Source organism: Acomys minous (genome assembly GCF_964271855.1).
Source record: "Acomys minous genome assembly, chromosome: 1".
Lineage (NCBI taxonomy): Eukaryota > Metazoa > Chordata > Mammalia > Rodentia > Muridae > Acomys > Acomys minous.
The window spans coordinates 37,824,779-37,851,409 of record NC_140483.1 but is presented as its reverse complement, the minus strand read 5'-3'; the positions used below and the strand labels follow the sequence as shown (position 1 = coordinate 37,851,409).

At 44.8% G+C, this 26,631-nt stretch overlaps 1 long non-coding RNA gene across 1 annotated transcript; it reads left to right on the top strand.

The window, feature by feature from the left end:
* Window positions 1-1,064: 1,064 nt before the first annotated feature.
* LOC311607590 lies at window positions 1,065-26,302 on the top strand. The gene is made up of 3 exons (XR_014782647.1): window positions 1,065-1,266; window positions 22,407-22,529; window positions 25,910-26,302. It is a non-coding gene; the product is annotated as an uncharacterized lncRNA (long non-coding RNA).
* Window positions 26,303-26,631: the final 329 nt, after the last annotated feature.

The window sequence follows — 26,631 nt, the reverse complement described above, 5'->3', positions numbered from 1 at the left end:
CCAAAGGCAATTAAGTCATGGTGTGCTCCCATTACCTGCCAAGTCTAGTTATTTATAAAATAGAAGAACAGGGCTTCAGATTGTGTTATTTTGTTCATATGCAGCCTCTGAAAAACAATTTCTTTGGTTTCCCAACATACAAACTTGCAACCAGGCTGGAGGCGGAGCTGTTTTGGCATGACTTTTTATTGATATTTGGTTTTTTTACTGGTTTTTTTTTTTCTTTTTGGCCGGGGGTGGGGGGGCAGGGAGGGAGGTAGGACTCTTCATAAAGACTAGGAAGCAATCTGCCCTTTACCTGAGGTCTTCCAGTGATGCAGGAAAAGGATCTAGGAGGTGCACATGCTAACACCAACTCCAGCTTTAAGTATTATCAAGTGATATCTAAAGAATATGCATGTGTGCGTGGGTGTGGGTGGGTGTCCACATGCGTGTGCAGGTGTGCACCTCTGTACACATGCACAGGGGTGAAGACTAGAGCTATCTTGTGCACACCTCTATTGCTTTCCACCTGACTCTCTTGACACAGGGTCTCTCATGGAACCAATCCACCATCTCAGCTTGGCAGGGGCCTCGCAGCAACCACCTGTCTCCATCCCAGACACCCACAGGCATGCTGAGCTTTTTGTGAGTCCTGGGGGTTTTAAACTCAGATCCTCGCCTTTGCACAGCAAACACTCTTTCCCCTGAGCATCTCTCCAGCCTCTCTAATGGATCTTTTAAAGGGACAAGGTATGGTGTTCGACGGCTGACATTCAGAGACAAGACCACAACTGTTGCAGCTAAAAGCTAAGCAACATCTATTTCGACAAGTTGATGTCCATCATGAACACTTGAATAAGTACCTCCATTACACAAGATCTCTGGGATATATGTGCTCTGAGGGGCAGACGATAATATAAACCAATCGTTGCCTTGGGAGCTTTACAGTTTATTGGAGATATGAGACAATTGCATGTGAAAGGAAATGCCAGTAGCAACGAACAAAGAGACCACAGGAGCAAGCTCTAGAATGCTGGGGTGTCGTGGAGACAAGGCCCATCTATCCTAGCAACAAGGAATAGAACCATAAGCCCAAGGGCTGGAGAGGAAGAGAGGCTTTAATTGACTGTCAAGAAAGTCAAACGCAGCCTCTGAGTTGACAGAAGCTGTTCCTGTTACAGAACACAGACGTCCGGTCACTTCATCAACCTTCTAGGGTCAAAATGGCTCTCAAGAGGTGGAACAGAGTTGCCTAAGACAAGCCTCCCGCCTTGGGAAAAACAGGTAGGTTAAAAAAGGGAACCCTTGCCAGCCTCATCCAACTGGCAGTGGTTTGTTTCAAATCTTTACAAAGAACAACAGAGGACGTTCGGCATCTTAGAAATTTTTCTTCCTCTCTCTGTCCTCCCTCCACAAGTGGCTCAAATAATTCAGAATTGAAATGGGCCTCTGCCTGTCACCCTTTAAACCCCTTCATCCAGGGGCTCCTGGGTTCCTACTGCCTCCTCTCCTACTCCTCAGAGGCCACTGGGGGGGGGGGTTATTGGTTGCAAAGTACGGAAATCAGGACTCAAACACCCTGAGTGCCTTCCACACCAGCCCCCAGCTATTCGTAGCAGCTGGGTAACTCACTCCCTCAAACAACAAACCAATCGCTGAGATGTCCGCCTTTATTTGGATTTGCTCTTAATTTCATTTCTTTTGCTTTTGGGAAATATGATTATATTTTTAAAAATCACAAAAGACCACAAATTGCCAAAGAAAGAGAAACATGATGGATTGAGACTGGAAACCAGATTGTTACACTGTTGTTTAAACATGGTTACCTTTGGCTGAAATGTGGGTTTGTTTTATTTTTATTTTTATTTTTTCATTTTATTGAAAATAAATGGTTTTTTTTCATGCAACATACTCTGACTACGGCTGCCCTTCTTCCAGGCCCTCCCAGTTCTTCCCCGAACCTCCCATCTTGGCCCACACCCCTTCTGTCTCTCCTTAGAAGACAAACAGACATCTAGGGAATAAGAAGAAGTCACACACATAGAAATCCCATAAAAACGCAAAACCGGAAGCTGTAATATATACACAATAAGCCTGTAAGGTTAAAAGAAAAGAAAAGAAAGAAGAAAAAGCCCTGGCACAACACTATGAGACAAAGAGCCTCAAAAGGTGCTACTGAGTTCGTTTCTGTTGGCCATCTCCTGCTGGGCATGGAACCTTCCCTTTAAGAGTGTTTTGTTTGTCCTGTGAGACTCCCTTGGAGAAAATTAATTTTTCATTTGCAAGAGGTTATCAATTGGCGCTGGCTTCCAGGCTAGGGGTGGGGTATGTGTCCATGTCTAGAACCTCTGTACGTCCTGCTCATGCAGCCAGTCTCTGTGAGTTCACAGGTGCACATCCGGCGTGCTGTGTCTAGAATGTCTTGTTTCCCTTGGTATCTTCCGTGCCTCTGGCCCTTACATTCTCTCTGCCTCCTCTTGGAGTGGGGACTGAAACATGAGGCTCAAGTGGGGAGGGGGAAGAAAAGAGTGGTGATGGAGGGAATACGGAGAGAGATGGCTAAAACGAAGGGTCATCTGAGGGGTCATATGGAAATCTAGTATAGTAGACGCTTCCTAAAATGTATTCATATATGGAGTCAATCTGAATAAAATTGCTCAATAACTAGGGAGAAAGGGCCCCAACTGGACACCTCTAGTCACCAAATGAAGCTTCCAATACTGGGAATAAGTTGCATGTAATTGAGTTGTTAGCCAAGTAAGTCCCATGGGAACCCCTAAACAACCCACACTATTGCCGAGACTATTGGCTGCTCTCCACAGACTGACAGTAAGGCCCTGTTGCTGACAACAGCACCTACACAACTCACCGAACATGAAGAAGCAGAGTTGGTGCCTACCTGTGGGAGTAACCAAGCAATATCTGATTTGACCTGAAACCCACTCCGCAAAATGGAACCCATACTGGACACTGCTTGAGCAACCAAGAACCAGAGACTAGATAGCCCAGGCACCTAGAGTAAAACCAAACACTACTGGTCCACTAAAAGCACCTAGCAATAAAAATGACTCCTAAAGACATTTTGCTGTACTCCTAAATCAGTGCCTTGCTCAGCCATCATCAGAAACACTTCCTCTTGCCACAGATGGGAACAAATAGAGAGACCCACAGCCAGACAATGCGCAGAGAGCAAGAGACCTTGGAAACACTCGGTCCTGAGTGAGATGGCTCCCATCAAATCCCTCCCCCTCAGAGCTCAGGGAATGACTTTCAGCTTTTAAGTCTGTCTAGCTCCAGTCTGGTATTTAGAGCGTTTATCCGTGAGTCCTCTACTGCCAGGGAAGCCCATATCAGCCACTCTGTATGTCACATGCTTTCAAGTTGCTTGCGTTCCCATTTACTCTCTAAATGTTTTAAGGTGACAGTTTGTTTACATCTCCCTGTACTGGTCATTTTTTTTCTCATTGCTATTAACTAAATGCATGACAAAAAAAATACAACCTAAGGAAGGGTTGATTTGCATCATTGTCTGCTGGTACACTTCATCACGGCAGGGCAGGCATGGTTGCAAAGGAGTGAGACAGGCTGGCCATATTGCAACCCCAGTAAGGAAACAGAAAAGATTTGGATGATGGTGTTCAGTGGCTCCTTCCTTTCCTCCTTTTTAAAAAATCACTTTGGTGCTCCACTCTATGAGATGGCACTGCCTACATTCAGGACGGGTCTTCCCTGTTCAGTTAAAGCTCTCTCTGGAGATGTCCTCACCAACGTGTGTCTCCTAGGTGATTCAAAATCCTGCCAGGCTATGGAATACTACTCAGCTATTAAAAACAAGGAATTCCCGAAATTTGTGGACAAATGGATTGAGCTAGAAATGATCATAATGAGTGAGTTAACCCAGAAGCGGAAAGACTCAAATGGTATACACTCACTTATATCTGCATATTAGCCCAAGGGGCATGTCCCATGAAAGCCTTCACTTACCAGGAAACTGGGACACAGGGGAGGACATTCTATTGGGACTCTAGATGAGAGAAGCATGGGAGAATAGCAAAGTAGAAGGATCCAGAGGGTCCTAGAAACCTACAAGTAGAACATTATGATAGGCAGATTTGGGCCCAGGGGTCCCGCTCAAACTAAGGCACCAGCCAAGAACGATACAGGCGGTAAACATTAAACCCCTACCAAGATCTAGCCAATGGTCAGAACATTCTCCACAGTTGAGTAGAGAGTGGGATATGACTTTCTCACATACTCTGGTGCCTCATATTTGACCACGTCCCCTGAATGGGGAGACCTGGTGGCACTCAGAGGAAGGACAGCAGGTTACCAAGAAGAGACTTGATACCCTATAAGCATATACAGGGGGAGGTAATCCCCCTCAGGAACAGTCATAGGGGAGGGGAATAAGGGGAAAATGGGAGGGAGGGAAGAATGGGAGGATACAAGGGATGGGATAACCATTGAGATGTAACAAGAATAAATTAATAAAATTTTAAAAAAATAAAAATTTTTTAAAAACCTGTTTAAAAAAAAAGAAATCCTGCCAGGTTAACAGTGAAGATTAACGGTTAGATTACCTGAAATGCTTGCCTTTAAAAATAAACAGGACACTCTAGACATCAACCGGTCAGTGTAAAAACTACAGGAGCATTCATGCTAGATTCTCTTTTACTAGTAAGGCTGCATCCGGCTCTATGTTGGGGCCACATGGCACAGCATGTACTAACTGTACACTAAAAGGAATTTACCGTAAGTGCTTCCTACCTGCTGGTGGCATAATTGATTGTTATTTTTAGGCCTCCTTCACATAGCTGGGGATTTATCTGGAAACTGTGTAAGAAAGTGACATCTCTCAATGCTTGCTCCATCCTTTCTACTTGAGCCTCAATTACAGATTTAAATGACTGTTTCAAAAAAATCTAGAAAAAGAAACACTTTCTTTTTTTCCCAAGAAATCTGCCTGGAACGCTGTGTAGGATGTCAGTATGGAGCTCTGTGATATGGGAACACAGGCTGCAACAGCCAATGGAAGACCCTGATTTCGATTCTACACTATTCTTTCCTGTGTCCCTAACCCAATTCCCAGGTGCTAGTAAACTTCTGTGGTTAATAAAAGAGAAGAGACACCTGCATTCTCAGTCTGTAAAACACAGATGGCTCTGGCTGTTCCCTGCTAATCAGGAAATAGTGAATGAGTGAATGGACCCACAAACCCTGAAGCTTTGAATCGCCCCCCCCCCCCAGTGTCTAGGGTTATGTCTAGGACAGAAACAGGTGCTCTGTTTTTAATTGAACACATTGACTCAGTGGTTATAGCCCTAAAACTTGATTGCATGCATTTGTGGTAAGAACCAGTTTTATAACTTGTTTAAAAAAATAAAATAAAATAAAACGCAAGCATAAGGCTTATTTTTAAATCTTATTACTGTCAAAAGTAAATTTTAAAATAAGCTCGCATGACAGAAGAGGAGGAAAGAAACAGAAAACACGGGTCGGAACCTTCATCTCTTTACTGCAGAGAAATCCACTCTTTTTCTCATTTGTTGTGTTAGGTCCACATCCCTTCACCTACTCTTAGCACGGGTCCTTTCATCCAGACACACTCCCAGAGTTCGTGTTCCACAGTGGTTTGGTCAGCCTGTAGATTGGCGATGGTGCCCAAGAAATTCCTGTAGCCAAAGGAATTTCTCCACCTCTTCTGTAGCTCATCCTACTTCTGTATGTCTTCCAGAAAAGTCTCCACCAAATATCCTCTGAAAAGTCTCCTCCCCTCACCACCCATCCACACCCATCGCTTGTCTGTACCTAAAGCACGTGGACAGTCTATAAAAGGGTATGTTGGTTGTCTTTTTATTTTTCTACCAAAAAAAAAGTTATGAAAATTCACTTTCACACTATAAGTTATTACCAAAATAACAAATTGTTATGCTTATTTTTAAACTCGCCTTTGTCTTGTTTTCCCAAAGACGTCATAAGCTCCATGAGAACAAGATCGGTAGGTAGCCTTTACTCATTCTGAATTTCTTTAAAATGCCAAGTGTGACAGTGACGTAAATAGGTGCTGGATGGATAAACAAGTGAATTGAGGATTTCAGCACAGTCTCTAGTAGAGCTGTCCACGGTTCTGGTGCTGACAGTATTAAGATTTGGCACAACAAATTAAGCAACTAACTTAAACTCTGGTGACCCCCACCCCCGAGAGAGCTCACTTACTGGCTGCCATAATGGTTATTAAATAACACCCACGCCCGTACCTCATCACCAGAAACTGTAAAACGTTGCTGGGTAAATTTAAACGCCCCGAAGAAGCTGAAGAGATATATTATGCTCATTGATTGGAAGATTAAAAACTGTTATTACTTCTCCCCAGATTTATCTGCTGACTCAAGTGGATGCCATGAGAATGTCAATGGATCTTCTTATAAAACTGGGAGGATGGTTTTAAACTTTGGGTGTATTTTCAAGGAACTTGGTAAAAAAAAAAAAAACAATTTTGAAAAAGAACAAAACTGGAGAACTTATGCTGCCTGGTTTCAGCACTTTCTATGAAGCCACAATAACCAAGACAGCACTTTGTGGCTGTGAGTGTAGAGACACAGACTAATAGGACTGATCGGCCAGAAACAGACCCACGTGTTTATGGCCAAGCCTAGGGAATCTGTTGGGGGGATTATTTTATCAGACACCTCTGAGAATTGTATGTCTATATAGAAAGAAATGAGTCTCCATCATTCCTCACATTGACGCACATATATGTGTGTGTGTGTGTATGTATGTATGTAAACGTCTTAGAGTTTCTGTTGGTGTCATGAAACACCATGACAAAATAACAAGTTAGGAAGGAATAGTTTATTGGGCTTACACTCCCATATCACTGCTCATCCTCAAAAGAAATCAAGACAGGAACTCAAACAGAGGCCATGGAGGGGTGTTGCTTACTAGCTTGCCCCTCCTGGCTTGCTCAGCCTGCTTTTTTATAGATTAGTATCATTATGCTACCATTTTTTGCAGGTGAAACAGATGGCTGAGTGACACAATTTAAAGGAGGAAATATGTATTTTGTCTCATAGTCTTAGAAGTTCCCATGCACATTACCTGGTTTTGCTGTTTCTGGGCCCATGGTGAGCCAGTAACTTATCACAGAAGGCTGTAGTACAGTCAAACCTACCTCGTGGTACCCAGAAAGCAGAGAGAAGTAACAAGAAAGAACGAATGGCAAGATATAACCCTTTACAGGCCTTCAGAAATTCACTTCCTCCAACTAAGGCCTGTGTTCAGCAGTTTCACCTCCCAGTCTACTCAAAATGTAAGCCCATCAATGGACTGACCCAGTCACCTGTGGAAGAACCTGCACAGACACAGACAGCAATGTGCTCTTATTCATCCAAGTGTCCTTCGATCCATCAAGCTAAAAAGACTATCCATCATAGATGCTAAATATCTTTTATTTGAGACGTTTGAAACTTTAAGCCCTTATTTTGTGAAGTAACTAGTCAAATGTCCTGCAATTATTTCTTAAAGGTAGTTGTTGTCCACTTTCTCACTAGGACAGAAACATTCCTCAGTAGTCTCTTGTCACACATCTGTACTGTGAATGTTTTTCTGGGTGCCATGCCTTTTATTCATTTGTGTGTGTGTGTGTGTGTGCGCGCGTGCGCGCATGTGCGTGTGCGTGTGCATGTGCGTGTGTGTGTGTGTGTGTGTGCGCGCATGTGCGTGTGCGTGTGTGTGTGCGTGTGTGTGTGTGTGTGTGCGTGCGCGCATGTGCGTGTGCGTGTGCGTGTGTGTGTGTATGTAGGAGGGAGAAAGGGAGGAGAGAGAGAGAGAGAGGAGAGACTCACTGTACTGTGCAGGCCTGAAACTCGTGGTCCTCCTGCCTCAGCTCTCTTAACATCTGGAGGCTCTAGACATGAACCACCACATCTGTCTTTGTAATGATGTCTCAAAGAACTAATAAATTATTAATGTATATTTATGCCACAATGAAAAAGAAACAGTACATAGTCACTAGAACAGCTAATTTTTTAAATTAATCCTATCAGGTATAAGAATAGGGAGCATCTAGAATATTGGTGCATCTAAGCATCTCTAAGGCCCGGGCACCTGACTCTTGCATGAGTGTTGGGTATCCAAACTCAAGTCCTCATGCTTTGGCAGCAAGCATTTTTGGTTTGGGTCTTGGACGACAAGTCCTAGGGATATGGACTGCCAAAGAAAAGAGTGTTCAAGGGGTCAAAAAAATGTTTTGTCTTAATTTTTGTGGTATTTACTTGGGTGTGTCCACATGTCAAAGTTAATCAAATTCTATGCTAAATATGCTGCATTTTTGTAAAACAAAAACAAAAAACAAAGCATTTCCAAAACAAAGAATGAGCAGAGCCCCTTTATGATTCCCTTCATTACTTAACCCCACATTTCCCCACCCTTATTTCTCATCTGCTCCAGATTCACAATTATCTTCAGTTGCAAACCAATTAACAGCCTGTCCTCCCCAAATTAGACAGTTTCTCCACCCGGCTCTTTGCTTCCTGGCCTGACAGCGAGAGCCTCTTCACACTACAGACTCCAGATTTATGATCGTGGTTTCTGCACAGCCTTCCTCTGGCTCACTCATCCTTTTCTCCTTGTATGTTTGTATTACTTAGTGTGTTCTTTATTTCCTTAACTATGCTCCTCCCATCTCCTGAGATACACTGCTGCTCTTTAACACACAGTCAACCCCTGGTATTCCCAGTAGCCGTGTTCTATGAAGTTACTATGAACTCTGAATTAGCAAATACTGAACAACTGCTCTAAGGAAAACTAGAGAGTTGAATTTCAATGGGTCTCTGACTCCAACAGTTTTCATCAGCCAATCAATATGCAACCTTATTTCCTGTATTCTTCTCCTTAAAGAGATATTATTTAATGTGTGTTGTGGACTCATTGATCTAAGAAGAGCCAACATCTCTGTGGCTCATATCTGAAACAGATTGAGCTGACGTGTGTTTTCTCCACAAGCACAGCACAGCTCTCTTCTGCTTAGAAAGCCTAGGTAGCACTTCAGCACTGTGACTTAGAGGACATAACAGCAACATAGAACAACACAAAGGGCTACATTACAGAAACAACATTAGCTGCACCATAAGAATGACACTTATGTAGAATATGAGAGCTGAAACAAGGTATTGAATTGCCCCATGCCCCCTACCTGGAAAGGCTAGAGCTTCTGAGAGCTCAACTGCTCTTCTAGAAATGTCTGCAAATGCAAACGTGTCCTGAGTGTTAATTTGGAGAATATAAATAAATATGAGCAAGTAGGAGAACTTAAGATAGAATCTGTGAATAATAAAGATTGCTTGAACTAGAGAAGATAGAATACACTGCAAGACCTTCAGTAGCATTCAGCAAACATTTCTTCTGGAAATAGACAGAAGGAAGGATGAAGACATGTTCAGGGTGGGAGACAGGCTCTCTGGAGACCACTGTGCAGTGAAAGCTAAGGAGACAGTCTCACACAAGCACTTGCTGTTTGTAGAATTGGCTAGAGGAGAGGGGTCTCTCATCCCTTATTGCAAACCTGAAAGCTAGCTTACTTTTGACTAAGAAGAAAGATTTAAAAAAAAAGAATGATTGTCATGTTTCTAAAGCAAAGAGATGTTTCAATTTTACCTCTTGAAGAAAAAATAGACATGAGACAATACATATGATTTAATTCACCCAATTAGAAATTTCTAAGAATAGGCCAGAAAGAGAACAATCAAGAAAAAGTAAGAATACCAAGACATATTTTCAGTAATAATGCCTGGAGTTGGTGGCCATGTGGGACATGAACATTCTTGCATGCTGACAATGGGAGTACACACTGACACAAATGTTCTAGGCAGGATTAGAAATAATTACAAAAGGCCTCAAAATTAGCTATATCCTCTAATCTAGAGTCCTCTGATGCTACTCCTGAGAGTTTTCCTAATGAAATAATTCAAGATACAGACTATAAGATACGAACCGTAAAAATGAAGGCTGAGGTCATGGTCTTCCAGTACACGGCTCACCTGGCCACTTGTAGCCTTACCACAGACCACCATTCTCTTCAAAAGTGGTCTCCATCTTCCACTTCACAAGTGGAGGCTCCTTTGGGGGCTGGTTTCTCTTCCCTTTGTTGACCTCTGGGTTATTTGTCCCTCATCATGTCTGTGATGGTAGTAAGGTGGTGATCTTGACAAGGCTATGAAGGTGGCAGATTTAACCAAAAATTTGGATTATTTTTAAATATAAATAGGCATGAATAACCTCAAGCTGTAGAGTACACTATACAACTTGTCTCCAGTCCTTGAATGGACATCCTAGAACGCAAGGCATCCCCAAAGGTAAGGGCAGTTTCTTTCACACACTTCCTATGTCTGCTCTGCTCTGTCCACATCCACCGCCACTGAGATTCAAGCAAGGTTTTGAAAACCCCTCTTGCAACCCATGGGAGTAGGCCTCCCTTTCCCTAGTGGTGCATGCCCCTCCAGTTTGAATTCTCTTTTTTGTTTTGTTTTGTTTTTAACATATTTTATTAACTTATTCATATTACATCTCAATTGTTATCCCATCCCTTGTATCCTCCCATTCCTCCCTTCCTTCCATTTTCCCCTTACTCCCCTCTCCTGTGACTGTGACTAAGGAGGATCTCTTCCCCCTGTATATGCTCATAGGGTATCAAGTCTCTTCTTGGTAGCCTGCTATCCTTCCTCTGAGTGCCACCAGGCCTCCCCATCCAGGGGACGTGGTCAAATATGGGGCACCAGAGTTTGTGTGAAAGTCAGACCCCACTCTCCACTCAACTGTGAAGAATGTCCTGCTGAATTCTCTATTCGTGTAGTAATGTCCTGGCTTGGTTTTAAGAAGGGTGAGGGGCGTGAGGGCACAGGTGGGCAGAGTAGACAGGAATGGCTTGAGCAGTGCAATCAAGAGGGAACAGAGAAGAGAGGTTGGCAATTTAAGATTTCCAGCGCAGAGCTCTTGCCTTTGTGATGTCCCATCTATTGGGGGCCACCGAATGTGCCTCTTTGTTCTCCAAATTTTCTGGCAAGAAATAAACAGCCATTCTCTGAAATACTGGTGTAAGTCAATGGCTCTCAACCCGACCACACATTAGAAATCACCTGAGGTGCTTTTCAAAATACACAGTGCTCGGACTGTACCTCCAGAGAGGCGGACTTAATTGGTCCATTGCTAATACTCAAGTCAAGCTCTGAAAACTATGCTGCAATTATTGAAAATATTAGTTGAGGAGCACTCTCGGGGCTTGTTTTCCTGATAAAAAAAAAAAAAACACTTCACTCTGAATTATAGAGAGGAAGGGAGCCGGAGGGTAGACAGAGGAGAAGAGATAGGGAGATGGAGACAAAGAAAGACAAAAAATAGTTTCGGTTTTGTTGTTCAGGGAAAGGGTGTGTGTGTGTGTGTGTGTGTGTATGTGTGTGTGTAGGTGTACATGTGTGCACATGTATATGAGCTAAGAGAACAACCTTGGGTGTTGTTTCTTGGACACTATTCATTTTCCTTTTCAAGAGACAAGGTCTCTCACTGGCCTGGAACTCATCACATGGACTGGGCTGGCTGCCCAGTGAGAAGCATATACACTGCTGTCTCCTCAGCACTGCCATCACACACAGCTTTTATTTTTAAATTTGGGTTCTAGAGATCAAATTCATGTCCTAGAACAAACACTGTACCAAGTAAGCTATTCTTTCCCACCCCTGCAACTTTTTTGAGTTTCTTTGGGATAGAATTTTTGCTATATCATTCTGGCTGATCTAGTGTATCCAAGGCTGGCCCTAAGCTCATGGCAATTCTCCTGCTTCAGTATCCCAAGTGTTGGAGTTACTGGTGGATACCATCACACTTGACAATGTCTCTTAATGACAGCACATGGAACATTACTTCAATCTGATTTCTAGCAGGCATTACAACCCAGAAAGAAAGCTTGATGGGTATATTATACAGCTGTAGGCAACCATAGAACAGTCAAAAAGAGATTGCAAAGACCCACTGAGGCTCCATCACACTTCTAACAAAGCACACTGAGTGAAGGGAGGCATGAGGGGACATAAAGAACGTGTACAACTCCACGTGTGTGTGTGTGTGGAGGCTACAATCCCTGCCTCTATGGCTCCTGACTTTACAGAGATGGTCTCCTCACACCTACACACAGGATAAAGCTAGTGCTTGGAGAGGAAATGGCATGGGGCATGGAACATCCTTGTTCTCGGTTTCTGTTTCAGAGACATGGCAAACAGCATCCTCATTACAACCTTGTGACTGGGAAAGACTAGTGTCTTGTGCCCTCCAACCTGATCTTATCTGGCCACTGCCTTCCCAGATTGGCATAAGCTCCAAGATCTCTCCCACCCACAGAGCTCAGCAGGCTGGCATTGCTCTTACACTAAGAAAGGGACCAAAGGCTTGATTGGGTTGTTTTGTTTGTTTGTTTGTTTGTTTGTTTATTAATTCACTCACATCTCAATTGTTATTCCATCCCTTTTATCCTCCCATTCTTCCCTCCCTCCCACTTTCACACTATTCCCCTCCCCTATGACTGTGACTGAGGGGGACCTCCTCCCCCTGTATATGATCATAGGGTATCAAGTCTCTTCTTGGAGGCCTGGTTTCCTTCCCCTGAGTGCCACCAGGCCTCCCCATCAAGAGGATGTGGGCAAATATGGGGCACCAGAGTTTATGTGAAAGTCAGTCCCCACTCTCCACTCAACTGTAGAGAATGTCCTGTCCATTGGCTAGATATGGGTAGGGGTTCAAATGGTATATACTCACTTATAACTGGACACTAGCCCAAGGGGCATGTCCCATGAACGTCTTCACCTACCAGGAAAGTGGGATAGATGTGAGGACATCCTATTGAGAACCTAGGTGAGAGAAGTATGGGAGAAGGGGAAAAAAGAAGGATCCAGAGGGTCCTAGAAACCTACAAAAAGAACATTATGATGGGCAGATCTGGGCCCAGGGGTTCTGCTCAAACTATGGCACCAACCAAGGACAATACATGCAATAAACAAAGGCTTGATTGTTAAGTAATAAATGAAGGGCTAGGCTGAAAAAGAGACAAACAGACAGACAGACAGACAGAGGGGGAGGGATTTGGAGAATGAATTTTCTTGGAGACTACAGGTCATGGTTCTTTTTTTAAAATATTTATTTATTTATTTATTTATTATGTATACAATGTTGTATCTGCATGTACAACTCACACCAGAGGAGGACACCAGATCTCATTATAGATGGTTGTGAGCCACCATGTGGTTGCTGGGAATTGAACTCAGGACCTCTGGAAGAGCAGTCAGTGCTCTTAACCTCTCAGTCATCTCTCCAGCCCCATGGTTCTTGATTAAGGGGTTTGTGCCTGAATTTCACCCGGACACAACATTAATTCCATGTTCTAAAATATTTACAACTGGATTCATATTCCTACTTGTTGCATTCCCAGCCCCTGCAAGATGAAGAATTTTATTCTCATAGAAATCATCTAAAAGAAGAAAAAGAGACCCACTCTGGCCAATTTGCCCAAGATAAAGAGTTAATTAACTCCTAGAAAGCCCTGGATACCAGGAAGAGTCGCTCATTCTTGTAACAATGCAACTCTCTGGCCTAAGCTATAACAGTGATGCATTCTCTGGCTCCCCTCCTAGGGCTCGATAAGCTGAGCGCAGGAACTGGGGAGATTACTCAGTCAGTAAAGAATTGAGTCCCATCTGCATAACCTTCATTAAAAGCTCTGCATGTGATGATGTGCACTTCTAATCCCAGCACTGGGGAGGCAGAGGCAGGTGGATCCCTGGAGCTCATTGGATAGCTAGTCTAACCTAGGGAGCTCCAGGCCAATAAGAGACAATGTCTCAAAAAAAATGGTGGACAGCTCCTAAAGAGTGGCACCTGATCCCCCTTTTCCTCTCCCTCTTCCTCTCCCTCTCCCATGCACACACACCCTACAAACACCTTTTCTCCAGGACTTCTAAATCCTGACTGAAGCCCACTACTTTCACTCTCTTCTACAAGACAGAGGAAGAGAGGGAAAATGCCTACAAAAACAAGTCAAAGCATCTTATCATCACCATACCCTCTATCAGCACCATGGTCTTTATTAATGCCCTCCATCGCATCATGGCCTTTATTGATACCCTCCATCAGCACCATGGTCTTTATTGATACCCTCCATCTGCACCATGGTCTTTATTGATACCCTCCATCTGCACCATGGCTTTTATTGATACCCTCCATCTGCACCATGGTCTTTATTGTCATGACAGGTGCGTTTGCCGCATACTTCCAGTGTACCAAGCACCACACTAAGGCCTCTTGTGTCTTCTGCGATTTAGTCACCACAACAATTTCAAGGCCTGTTCAGAAGGCTTCAGTGGGTAACCTAAGGACACACAGATAACAATCTGAAGCAGGAGCAAAGTCCAATACTGTCTAACTAATCAGGGACAATGGTCTTCGTTTCAGAGGCTCATTTTTTTTATCCTCACTCTCTTCCCTCATAATAGGACTTGTTTCTAGAAAAGTCTGGCAGAAGAAAGAGGTTATTTCTAACCAAAATACTGATGCAAAGAAATCCACTGCACAAAGTGGGGGAGGTGAACTTCAAACATTTGACAATGGTTCCACCAGAGAACAAAAGACAACATTTACTGAGTAATCACTGCTGCCAGGTTGAATATTTTATGTATCTCCTCTCATGAGAGTTAGAGAACAAGAGTTTCTCCACCTTGCCTTTACACTGGTACTTTATTGGAGATCACTATTCTTGTGCATGTCACTCTGTGCCTTGCTCTGTCCACTGCAAGGTGAGACGATACTAATTAATCCCTCCTGTCTGAAATTATCGAGAGGACTTCATAAATTTATAAATGATAAGCACTTACAATAATGGCTCCCAGAGCTGTCAAGATGGCTCAGTGGGTAAAGCCACCTTGCCACTAAGCCTGCAACCTGAGTTTGGTCTTCGGAACCCACCTGGCAGAAGGAGAGAAGCAACTGCCACAAGTTGTCCCATGACCTCCTGTTGAGAATTTTCACCCAGCGGGTGGGGAGACTAGTTAATATCTATCCTCCTTCTCATAAGGTACCAACAACAAAGCAAAAATTGAGTGCACCAAAGTTCACCCTGGAGAACCAGTGAGTTTACTGGGTTTACTTAGAGAGTGAGGCTGAGGGATTGAGGGCAGGAGCATGGGACACCCCAAAGCAGTCACGTTGGAAGGTCTGTGCCCAGCAAGGATGATGATTTCCTCTCTGCTGTTCAGATGGAGGAACATCTCCATTAGCTCTTCAAAGCCTTTATACTCTGATACCTCCCTGAAGCAATATGCAATTAGGGCAGAATTCCATACAATTGATTAGGAGGAGTGGCTGGATTCTCAGGTGAGTGTCCCATGATCCTCCCTGCTCCTCACTCTATGAGGGAACATCAAAAGTCAACAAGTCTGGTAGGGATGATCTTTTGCGAGTAGGAACAACTGAACTCTTGAAGACAGTAGCAGTTGGCTTAGGAGATAGTCCTGCGCTATTGTGTTTTCCATAGCATGTGCACACAACACACACACACACACACACACACACACACACACACACACACACAAATGTAATGATTACTACCAAGTAGTGAATTCATTTATGTATTTGCCCCTGCTACTTATGCTCCAAGGAAAACTCAGATCGTCTCTCAGGAGTTCAGAAGAGGTTGGAGCTCAGAAGAGGCATAAGAAAAGTGTTTCTGTGTTTCAACAGTGGTGATACTTCGGGTCTCAATGAGACTATATCTCCCATATTTACCTCCTAGTACCCAGAAAGCTATTGGATAGTGAATTGGAGTTCATAGTTTCCTTCTCCTCCCCCACCCAATGCTAGTCAATAACTCCATGCATGGAAACCATGTCTCCTACAGGGAAATGACCATCTGGAATATTCATTGGCTGGAGCCACCTATTTTACTTTGCCCATCTTACCCTTCCTCTGGTTAGCCTAGCCTTCTCCCCAGACGGGCACCATGACCACCTTCACCAACTGGTGAAGGCACCTAGGAAATAGACTCCTGCTGGTGAGCATAGCTCAAGTCCTAGTCCAACATTAGAGATGGCATCACAGGTCCTCAAGACAGACCAAGTTGCTGAGACATACTGGATATGGTTTTCGCACTTTACAGAGGAGAAAACTGTGGTCCCGGGGCCCTGCATGGCTCAGTGTCATTCAGTGGGGAGTAGTGGTGATAATATTTGTGCCCAGACCTATCTGATTACCTTCTAGAACTAACTCCACAATGCCTTTCTTCCCCTCCTCAGCACCTCCCCTGCTTCAATCCTCTTTGTGCTTCCTATGTGGCAATTTGATCCATACCTTCCAGAAATCCGCCCTTCCTGAACAGGCTGTAAGCTGTGGTAATCACCACTAACCTGTACCTGTGCGTATCTCCTCTCCCTACAAACAAACATGCTATCTTATCCTTTGAAACACACCACACACACACACACATACACACACACACACACACACACACAAACACACACATACACACACACACATACGTACTGCAAATTATTATTGGGATTTAGAGGGGTTTTTTTTGTTGTCATTTTTTTTAATCCTACCAAGTGGACTGGGGGTGGGTAAGTCAAATAGTTACTATATTTATGCAGTGAATGGATTTAGGTGATAATAAAGGCAGATGTTGCTATGGAAACTCACATTCTGGGATCCCATACACATCTTTTTGCCTGTGCACAAAGTGCCCTGAATTGTAGCTAACTAACATCTTCCAGTCAGCAGATGCAGATCAGGGCACACTGACTGTGGTTAGGTCAGAGGTCATACACTAATGTGGGGCCACGAAAGCATTGCCTCAGCTCACTGTTCCCAGTGCACCTGGATACCAACTAAGCCTCAAGGAGAGGCAGCCAGAAGCCTCACTGTCTCCCTCCTGGGTCAGCTCTCACTATTGCCCATCTTTTCCTACTTGTCATGGTGGCTCTGAATAAGTCTAACTGGATATTTTCTGAACACCACCTGGCATTAGAAGGGGAGAGTATTCCCTCTGACAACAACCTGTTTGAATGAGAGAGAGTCCCAACCCATGCGCTGTCTAGCCAGCCAAAATGGCCCACATTCCTCCCCCTAGTGCCTATTTGCATCTCCTGCTGACCAAGGATCTCTCCATGGCTCCCTCTTGCCCCATGGCCCAGAACCATAGGTGTTCCTTTTTCCCACCTAATAAACTAGCTTTCTATGCATCACTGGCATAGCTAGCTTCTGAAGAGAATGCATGCTAGCTCTGGCCATGGCCACATGGGAACAAAAACATCTCCAAAAGTTCCAGTCCTCCCTGAGAGGGGGGCTGGGCCTCAAGAGAGCATGCTACCTTGGCTGGAATCTCTCACAACTGGGTGACAAGTTAAAGCATATGACAAGTGGGCTCCCCAGCAGCGTGCACCTTTCTCCACAAAACCAGACTTAGGCAAAAAACAAGGCGTTCCAAGCAAACTCAACCTGTACAGGAGAAGACAGACAGATTCAGAAGTGCAAATGCCATGTGCCCTCGCATCTAACTCACAGAAGCTGAGAGGAGAGCAGTGGTTACAGAGACTAGAGGAAGAGGTGCAAGGTGTGATGCAAGAGATGCAAGTTTTCAGCTGTGACAGCAGGGGCAAAGATAGACACGTTAACTAGCTGACTGTCATTACAGTTACACAGTACAAGTCTTTGCATTGTAATCCTGAATACATATTCTCTTTTGCAAGTAAATGTGTGTGTGTGGTGTATGTGTGTAGTGTTCTCACACCCATACATGTATGCGGAAGCCAGAGCAGAACTTCAATGTCTGCTTCTGGTACTCTCTCCCTAATTGGCTTAAAGACAGTCTCTCTCTCTCTCTCTCTCTCTCTCTCTCTCTCTCTCTCTCTCTCTCCTCACCTCTCCTCTCCTCTCCTCTCCTCTCGCCAGTTAAAACTCACCACTAGAAGAATTTCCAGCTGTGTAGGCAACTTGAGTACCTGTCCCATCTCTGTGACCTGGAGATGTCTTAACTATGGGGTTAGCACTGCTACTACGGCAGATATAGCAGCTAATCAGCTCAGACAGGAAAACTGTTTCAAGTTTGGATGCTTAACCCCTGACTGGCCAGCCCCATCGCCTCAGGCCTGTGCTGAGAGAGTACCTAGTCGTGTCCAGAACGCGCAGAATGTGCACTGTGTATAAAACGGACTGCACGACAAAGCTGCTCACCTCATGTTAGACGGCAAGAGGAAAGAGGGGAGGTGGGAGGAGGGAAGGAAAAAGGAGGGGAGGAGGAAGAAGAGAAGAAGCAGAAGAGGAGGAGAAAGAAAAGGGGGAGGAGAAAAGAAGGAAGAAGGGGCGTGAGAAGAGGAAGAAAAAGGGGAGGAGGGAGAGAAAAAGACGGACCAAGGAAAAGATCGGAGTCTCACGGTTCCTCAAGGACATGCCCCTAACAGCCCAAAACCTCTACCATGCGTCACCTCTTTAAGTGTCTACCTCCTCCCAGGAGTGCCAAGGTGGAGGCAAGCCTTTAACACATGGGCCTTTAAGGAACACTCCAGATTCAAACCAAAGCAGGACTGTGGTCATAGTGTCTATTTTACTCCTCTTTGGACTATCACCTATTTCTATTGCTTACCAGATACATGATATCCTGATAGCCGATTCAGACCTCTTGACGTCTGTATGTCAAGGTGACAGTTATCAGCTATGTGTCCTCCACGGTCTTCAATGCTTCCATGCTGTTGTATGACATTTTATGGTGCATGTACAGTGGTGATCCCACCAATAGTATCGCTGTGTGGACCTCATAGCTAGCTCAGTTTGAGTAAGTACACTCTGTGATAACCATACAAGGACAAAATTGCCTGAGGATGCCCCTCTCAAGCTGGGTCCTGCTGTTAAGCAACACATGACTATGCGCCCCTCAGCTGAGCTCGTTGTCCTCCCTCTGTAAATCTTTCCCTTGCCTGTGTCCTCTAGGTCAGCAACACCATCTGCTTACACACCTACAGTACTAACTCACCGGCCAGTTCTGTGGACTTCACTTCCCCCATCTGGTTCTGGGTACCTTCCCTCTGATCCTTAAACCACCACCCTCACACCAAATGCCACGTTTCTGGTGTCTGAGTTGCCTCCTCTACCTAATCTGGTGCCATTAATCCCATCTTCCCTACACATTCCAGAGAGGCCCCCTTAACCAATGGAGGTATCCATGCTATTCGTGTCACCAAAAGATGGGAACCAAGCACCTCCAATAAGGTCCTCCAGGAAGTGGCCCCAGCCTTGCTACCCCTGCACCTCATGTTCCTTGCTCCAGGCTCACAGATCTGCCAATGCCCCCCTAAAAGGCTTCAGTAACCCTCACTTTTGTGCTTTTATTGTGTTGTGTGTCTCTTCTGCCTGGAGCACCTGACTCCCCACATTTTCACCATACTTTTTCTCTCCTTTCCCTGTGCACTGACATCCAAGCACTTCCTCCTTCTGGAAGACCCCTCAGGTCTCCCAGCGCTGGGCTTCTAAAGCAGCATGTGTATTGATCTCTGTGGCATTAGCCACATGTTTATAGTGATTCAGTCACTCCCTTCCCTGGACTGTGTAGCACTGACTAGCTGTACTCTGTTCATCCAGGAACCTCTAACTTGCTAGTGTAATGCCTGGATGCAGCAAATGCTCCAAATTACATCTGATGGAACTGAGAGTGAAACATTCACAGCAAATTCTTTTCCTTAAAATTGAACCAAACTTCAGAGCATTTGTTTCTATCCAACTGGGTCAAGCAAAGGCAATTGTGCCAGCGTGATAGCCACTTTCAGATTGGAGCTGGGATGGTCAGTTTTACATGCCAGCCTAACCAAACCCTGCTACCCAGTTGCGCAGACAAACAGAAAACATGTGCCTGATGTCCATGGTTGTCCTTATCTAAAGGAGATTGTTTCCCTTAAGCTAGGTGGGCCTGGTGAAATTATTAAAGGGCAGGAGACAAAGTGGGACTGGGGCTTCCCTGGGAAAGAAGAAATTCTACCTGTGGATGTTAGCTTCAACTCCTGAGTGTCCAGCCATTCCATGACAATTTTCTACAGTAAATCCTCCAGTAACTTTCTCTAGCAGAACCATGACTGATGCCCTAACCTTCAATGCCCCACTTGAACACTGGTCCTAGAAAACACCAATCTTCAGATTAGAACTCTTCCAGGGAAAGGGGACATGGTCACTGCTTCTTCAAATGTTCTCGCTTTGCATATTTCCAGTATAACTAAGAAGTAGATGAGTGGTGAAAATGGAGCTCCCCCTCACCTCTGGAACACTGCCACAGATAGTGCTACAGCCTGTTCACAATGGCATGGCTGGACCGGTCATCAAAAATCCTATCTCCCAAGGCTCCTCAGCAGACCAAGTCTGAAGCATCCATAATTTATAGCGGTGGGAAGAAAAGGCTGCCCGTAGGTTATTGAACTTGGCCAATTAACAAGTAAACAAACACGCAATTGCAAGCCAGAGTACTGGCTAACCTAATGTACTCTGCTCATTTAATTTGACATGAGTCATTTAGTTTTAATTAGGACAATGCTTCACGGCATATTAGTAGGAGCCCTGTAGTATATGTTGTGGAAATAATGAAAGCTTAGCAACGAGACCCGTTTCGGTGCTCTGCTATTAAACCTTCACTGAGAAGGGAGGTGAGGCTGCCAGACTCTTTGTGGAGATGATTGGGTTTGGAAATTAGCACTGTTAGAAAGAGCTAGGTGAGACAGAGTCTGGCAAAAGCCCCAGACTTGAGCAAACCCAGAAACACTCAGTTCATAGGCCTGGAGGCCAAGCTGGCTGCTGAGTGTCATGCCTTTGCAGATCTCTACGAGGTCTGGGACCCACTCCCTGCCAGTGGTCAGCCAGAGGGCAGGCGGATGCTACCGAAACTCAGATCCTACTGGGTCACACTCACACTCTACTGTCTACTCTTCCCTGCGAATTGATTTGTCCCCTACTAGAAATATAATCAAGATTCATGGCCCACTTCCTCACTGATTAGATGAAAATGGAGCTAATGTTCCTTCTTCTGCCCTCTCAAGTATGACAAATCAAGTCTTCCAGGCATGCTCAAAAGTTGGACAGCTACGTGTGCTTCCCTGGTCTCAGCCACCCACTTTCAACTAGATTTTTCTAGGATAGCTGTGTTGTCCTGCTCTGCCCTGCCCCTCCACTATGCAAATACCAACATTTGTCTCTTTGCAGAGAAGCTGTTGTTCTTTCTGTATCATCTGCAGGTGTTTTTTTTTTTTTACTTTATTTAATTTTTAATTTGTGTATGTGTGTGCATGTGCATGCACTTGTGAACATGCTAATCTGCATATGCACCATGTACATGCAGTGCCCACAGAGGTCAGCAGAGGGTGTCAGTTCCCCCCTGGACCCCAACTTGCAAGCCGTTGTGAGCCTCCTGAGGTAGATGCTAGGAACCAAACTGAATTCCTCTGCAAGAGCAGGAAGTGTTCTTTGCCATGAAGCCATCGCTCCAGCCCTATTCCCTGGTTTTAGCATTTATTTACTCATTTGCAATTGTCTTTTAAAGCAATTCCAGGTATTGCTATGTAAATATAAGGCGCTTCCTGTGGAAACATACAGCTTCTCCTATGTACTTCTTGGGCTTCTTCCTCAGGCTCTTACATCTCTCCCTCCCTTCTCAACCACAACCCCTTCCAACCCTCCCAACACGAGGTTTGCAAGAAAGAAAGTTAGAGGCGAAGGAGGTATAGACCTCGTTAGACTACTCCCTGATGATTAGAAGAGTCAAAGTCCTTAGGGGCCAGTCCAATCTTCATCATCAGAATTCCAACCAGCAATCCAGCAAACAGCAAAAGCAGCCACAGGGGGGAGCAGCAGCCATCCCAGGCCCTCTTGGGGCTCTCACATTTATACCCTCTGAAGTTCCCCAGAATTCCAAATGTAAAGCATCTGCAACTGACAAAAATCACGCCCCTCCTGGAGCACGAGACAATCATAGTTAGCAGCTGTGGACAATCTGAAGCAGCCCCATATCCCACACCTGGGATTAAAACAAAAACATATTCACATAACACAACTGGGTTTTTTAAGAAACCAAAATTTTCAGTACACATTCCTTTCCCTAAAGAAAGGGCACTGGAATGTTGAGATACAGGGGACACTGTCAAGGCAGACAGACAGCTAAAATTTTCAGTAAGACATTCTCTTCTCTAGGCCTCAGTTTCTCTTTTATAAAGTGAGGGGCTAAGTCAAATCATTCTTTTATCCCAAATTTCTGAGATTCCAGAGTTTTAAAATCTCCCTTCCTCTTCCCTCCGATCTGTGCCTTTTCCCCTTCCCCCTTCCCTTCCCTTCCTCTTCTCTACCCAACCCCCATCTCTGTCTCTCAGACTTCAGTCAGTCACAACCAAGACAGACAATGTATAAATACTTATCTCTGTGATTCTGAAACCCCACCCCAGGATACCTGAGTTGTTCAGCCAGTGGAAATAATTCCAGAAGTCCTCAGCATGGTAAGTATTAGTTATTTTATTCTCTGTGTTGGTGTAGCCAAATAGCTGACAAAAGGACAAATGAGGGAGGGGAAGATTTGCTTATTGTTTGAAAAAGCAAGTCCATTATGGAGGAAAGAGAGTGGCAGCAGGCAGCCCCTTGGTAGCAGGGATGTGCACATAGAGCTCCTCACACCTTGGCAGGAAAGGAAACAGAGAGCATACAGGAAGTTCAGCCAGCCTATAAAACTTTAAGCCCCACCTCCAAGGGCCCACTTCCCCCAGCAAGGCTCTGTCACAACCCTCCAAAGTAGCATTATCCACTCAGGACCAAGTGTCCACATATATAAGCCTATGGGAGACATTTCACATTCAAGCCACAGCTACTAAATCAGGGCCCCAAAACCTTCAGACTCCCATATGGTAAAAGAAACAAACTGGGGAGACTTAACTCTTAGGGATAACATTTGGCTACCTAGGCAGCTCATGTACAGCCTCTTGACTGTTTCCTGTGGGGTTTGAGTTGTTAACTCCATGCTCCTAGGAATGCATGGAGTATAAGCTCAGCACAGTGTATGACATCATCCCTCAAGGAACTTGGTATATGAGGTAGGAGAGAGGAACTTGACAATTACACTGTGGAGATGAATGGTGGTGTGTGAAGACATGGGGAAGAGCTAATGGGTCTGCCTTGTGTGGTGAGAACAGACAGGGGAGAGGGCTGCCTGCACTGAGCCTGACAGGAATTATGTCCCCTCCTTCTCTCAACTTGATCGCCCTCTCCTTCTCGAAGTACTTTCTTCACCTACTTTCCCTCTCCTCAGCCACTCCTTCCTAATCTCCGTTGCCGACACTTGCTTCTCTACCAAATCTTGGCTGTGCAAGCATCCCAGACTTAACCCTCCATCCCCTCCATCTGCCGCTCCCACTCTCTAGGGAGCCCATCCACATCTCTGCACTGACACACTGAGGAGGATCCCGCTGCTGGAAACCACGCCCACTCTCTCCCTGAACTTCTCCCCTCGAGATCCAGGGTTACCTTTAACAGAAGATGACCGACACGGAACATCTGGTTTCGGCCATCACCTTCCTGTATCTTCCTATCTCAGGCCATGACCATGGAATCACTTCCCCCGCCCCCATACCCACATCCAGTCAGTCAGCAGAACAAAGAAAAGCTTGTATTAGCCCCACTTTAAAAGTACAACTGCAGCTTAGTCTCTCACCTGCTCCACTGCTCTTCCCTTGTCCAAGCCACCATCGCCCTCTGAGGCCTGCAGGGCCCTCCTAATTAGTCTCCTTGTCTCAATCTCCACTTCACAGTTAGGATAACCCTGGAAATTCGTTAGCCACATCATGTTACTCACCTGCTCCAACACTCACAGCATGTGACACTCAGAATGAAGTCCTAAAATCCCTCCCATAGGACCCAGAAGATTCTTGATGTAGCCTGGGCCTCCATATTCCTGGCCTTGACCTTTACAACGTCCGCATCAGCTCCCTCAGCAATGCCGGTCCTTCTGCGGTTCTTTTACTGTGTCACACACCACTCTCCTGCCCCTGAGTCGTCTCTCTGCCTGGACCACCTTCCCCCCACTTCAAATATCCACAATAAGCGGGACACTGGTGAAATCCAACTGTGGAACCGGAAGTCAGAGAGCGGAGGACCCTTGGTGTTGCAGTCCGCAGAGTTTCCAGCTCAGAGCAGGAAGAACAGCAGAGCACGCTCAACACGAACTGTCTCTGGCTTCCCTCCTTCCCATGTGACTCATCATGTTCATAACCTCAATTCACTGTAAAGACTTGTGACATGGAGGGAAAGAAGACCGAGTTTCAGTTCTTGTGGACCCCAGAGTGATGAAGGTATAGAGCAAGGTCTCTCGCTGTCCAGAGCAGGTAGGTAGCGAGAATCAAATAAAGATCAGCTGAGATTGGGAAGCTGTTTGGTACTAGGCTTTTCCTGACTGACACCCTTCCTCTGTGAAAATGGCAGCCCCGTTCATACTCTACGTCACTATGCCTTGGTTTACTTTCCATGTGAATTCTCACTATGTGATAGACGTCAGTGTTCACTACTTGTCTCATGGCTTCCTCCAAGGCACAAGGCAGAGGCAGGATTATTTTTGTTCACCAATTCCCAGCACCTAGATCAGGCCCTGAGGTACACAGCAGGTGACAGCATCCTTTGTTAGGCAAATGAATGAATGAATGAATGAATGAATGAATGACCTCATCATGAGCAACATTATTAGTGTGCCCGTGACACATCTTCATACTAAAGAAGCAGAGTTGAGCAGTCTTTGGACCCCAAGCTTAGAGGATTGGGGGGGGGCAGGGGGGGCAGGGGGGAGTTGTGAAGGCATTTGACTCCTGAGCCCCTGGGGTTCAGCCATTCTGTCACTCCATTTCCCACTGTGGAGCCACCCTACCACAGGAAGAACCCTTTAGGGTACGAGCCAGAGCCAGCACTTCCTACATACTGCAAAGGGCTAGTTCTGGAGTAGAGAGTGACAGCCAATAAACTCAATGGAAATAATAGGGAAATTCAAAACTTTTTGTCTATGTAAAAATAATGCTAATTATAGTTATTTATGTGAACTGCTCACCATCCCTGCCTAATTATCAGTTAGCACAACAATTTAATCAATGTCAACCTAACTTTGTTATGAGTTTTATTTGATTGCAACCATAAAAGCTGAAGACAAAAGCTAAGTTCAACAATGAGCTGGCTGCTCACAGGGACTGGTCCCCTGCCCAGAATTTAAAATTAGCAATCAGCTGCCCAGGCCTGAGAGCTCTTTGCCTGTATATTAGCGATCTTTCAGGTATAAGGGTTTCACCTGTTCCGGAAACCTCTCAACTGTCTTGCTTTTCTTTTTAGTCTCATTTCACAGCCCTAAGTAAATCTAGCAGCCCTTTTCCAGTGTCCATTCCTTGAAGCTCACTTGAAGGATGGTCTTATTCATGTGCCTTTGAATATACCCATGTTGCTTGGAGGCACAGGATGATGAAAGCCCATTAATATATTGAAAGCATTGGTTGTAGATGTCACATCCACACCAACTATTCCAACTGTGAGCAATACCAAGAATCTTCCTAGAGCCTTCTAGCAGGCTTTCAGAAGAGGTAAGATAAGGAGGAGGATGCTCAATTCCTTAGAGCCTGAACAGGATCTTTGGAATACTGTAAGAGAATGGGCCAGCTATCGTTCCAGTAATCTAGCCTTTCCTCTTAGAGTTACAAATATTTTAGCTTGGCACAAGGCCATCCAGGAAAATGTCCATTCTCAGCCTCCTTTGAAGCTAGGTGTGTGGCCAGTGAGATATTTGAAGTGATGAACACAAATAGAAGACTATGCATTTACAAGGAAAAGAATAATACCTTCTCATCTATTCCTCCAGCTGAGACGATCCTCCTTGGATCCAAGTGAAATGATGTGCCAAGGCAGCAAGATCAAAGGAGCCTGAACAGTCAGACGTGAGGAACTGCATCTCAGACACGGGTGTACGCCCACAGTTTCACTACTTGTAAGGCTGAAGCAGGAGAATTCCAAGTTCAAAACCAGCCTGGGCTAGATGGCAAGCCTCTGTCATTAAACAAAACAAAAAAACTGTGGAACTACAGTGTCAAACTATTACAGAGCATTGTCATCAAGGGAGTGGGGAAGGCGGATGGAGGAAGGGAGAAAAATACTGAGGAGGGGAGGAAGTGATTTACACACACAGTACATAGAGGTTTGCCCAAGCCACAAGAAAGTCCAGGAAGGACACCCACCAAACTATTATTATGTTCACCTGGAGAAACAGAACAGATTTACTATTTCATATGACCTAATAAAGCAAGTATTACTCCTATTTCTGTATTTTAAAAAACACTTAAAACTATGGCCTGAAATCTTATACAGCTAAAATTAATAAACTAAAGTTATATTATATTCTCATGGGTGAAACTCAAGACAATAATTTTGAGGCAAAGAAGGAAGTTAAGGACTAACATATTATGCAAACAACAAACAACTATATAAAGACAAAAATATTAGACATTGTTTATGGATACATATATAACATATATAGCAGAACAACAGGGTATAAGAACACATATGCCCACACTCGCATTAGCAGTT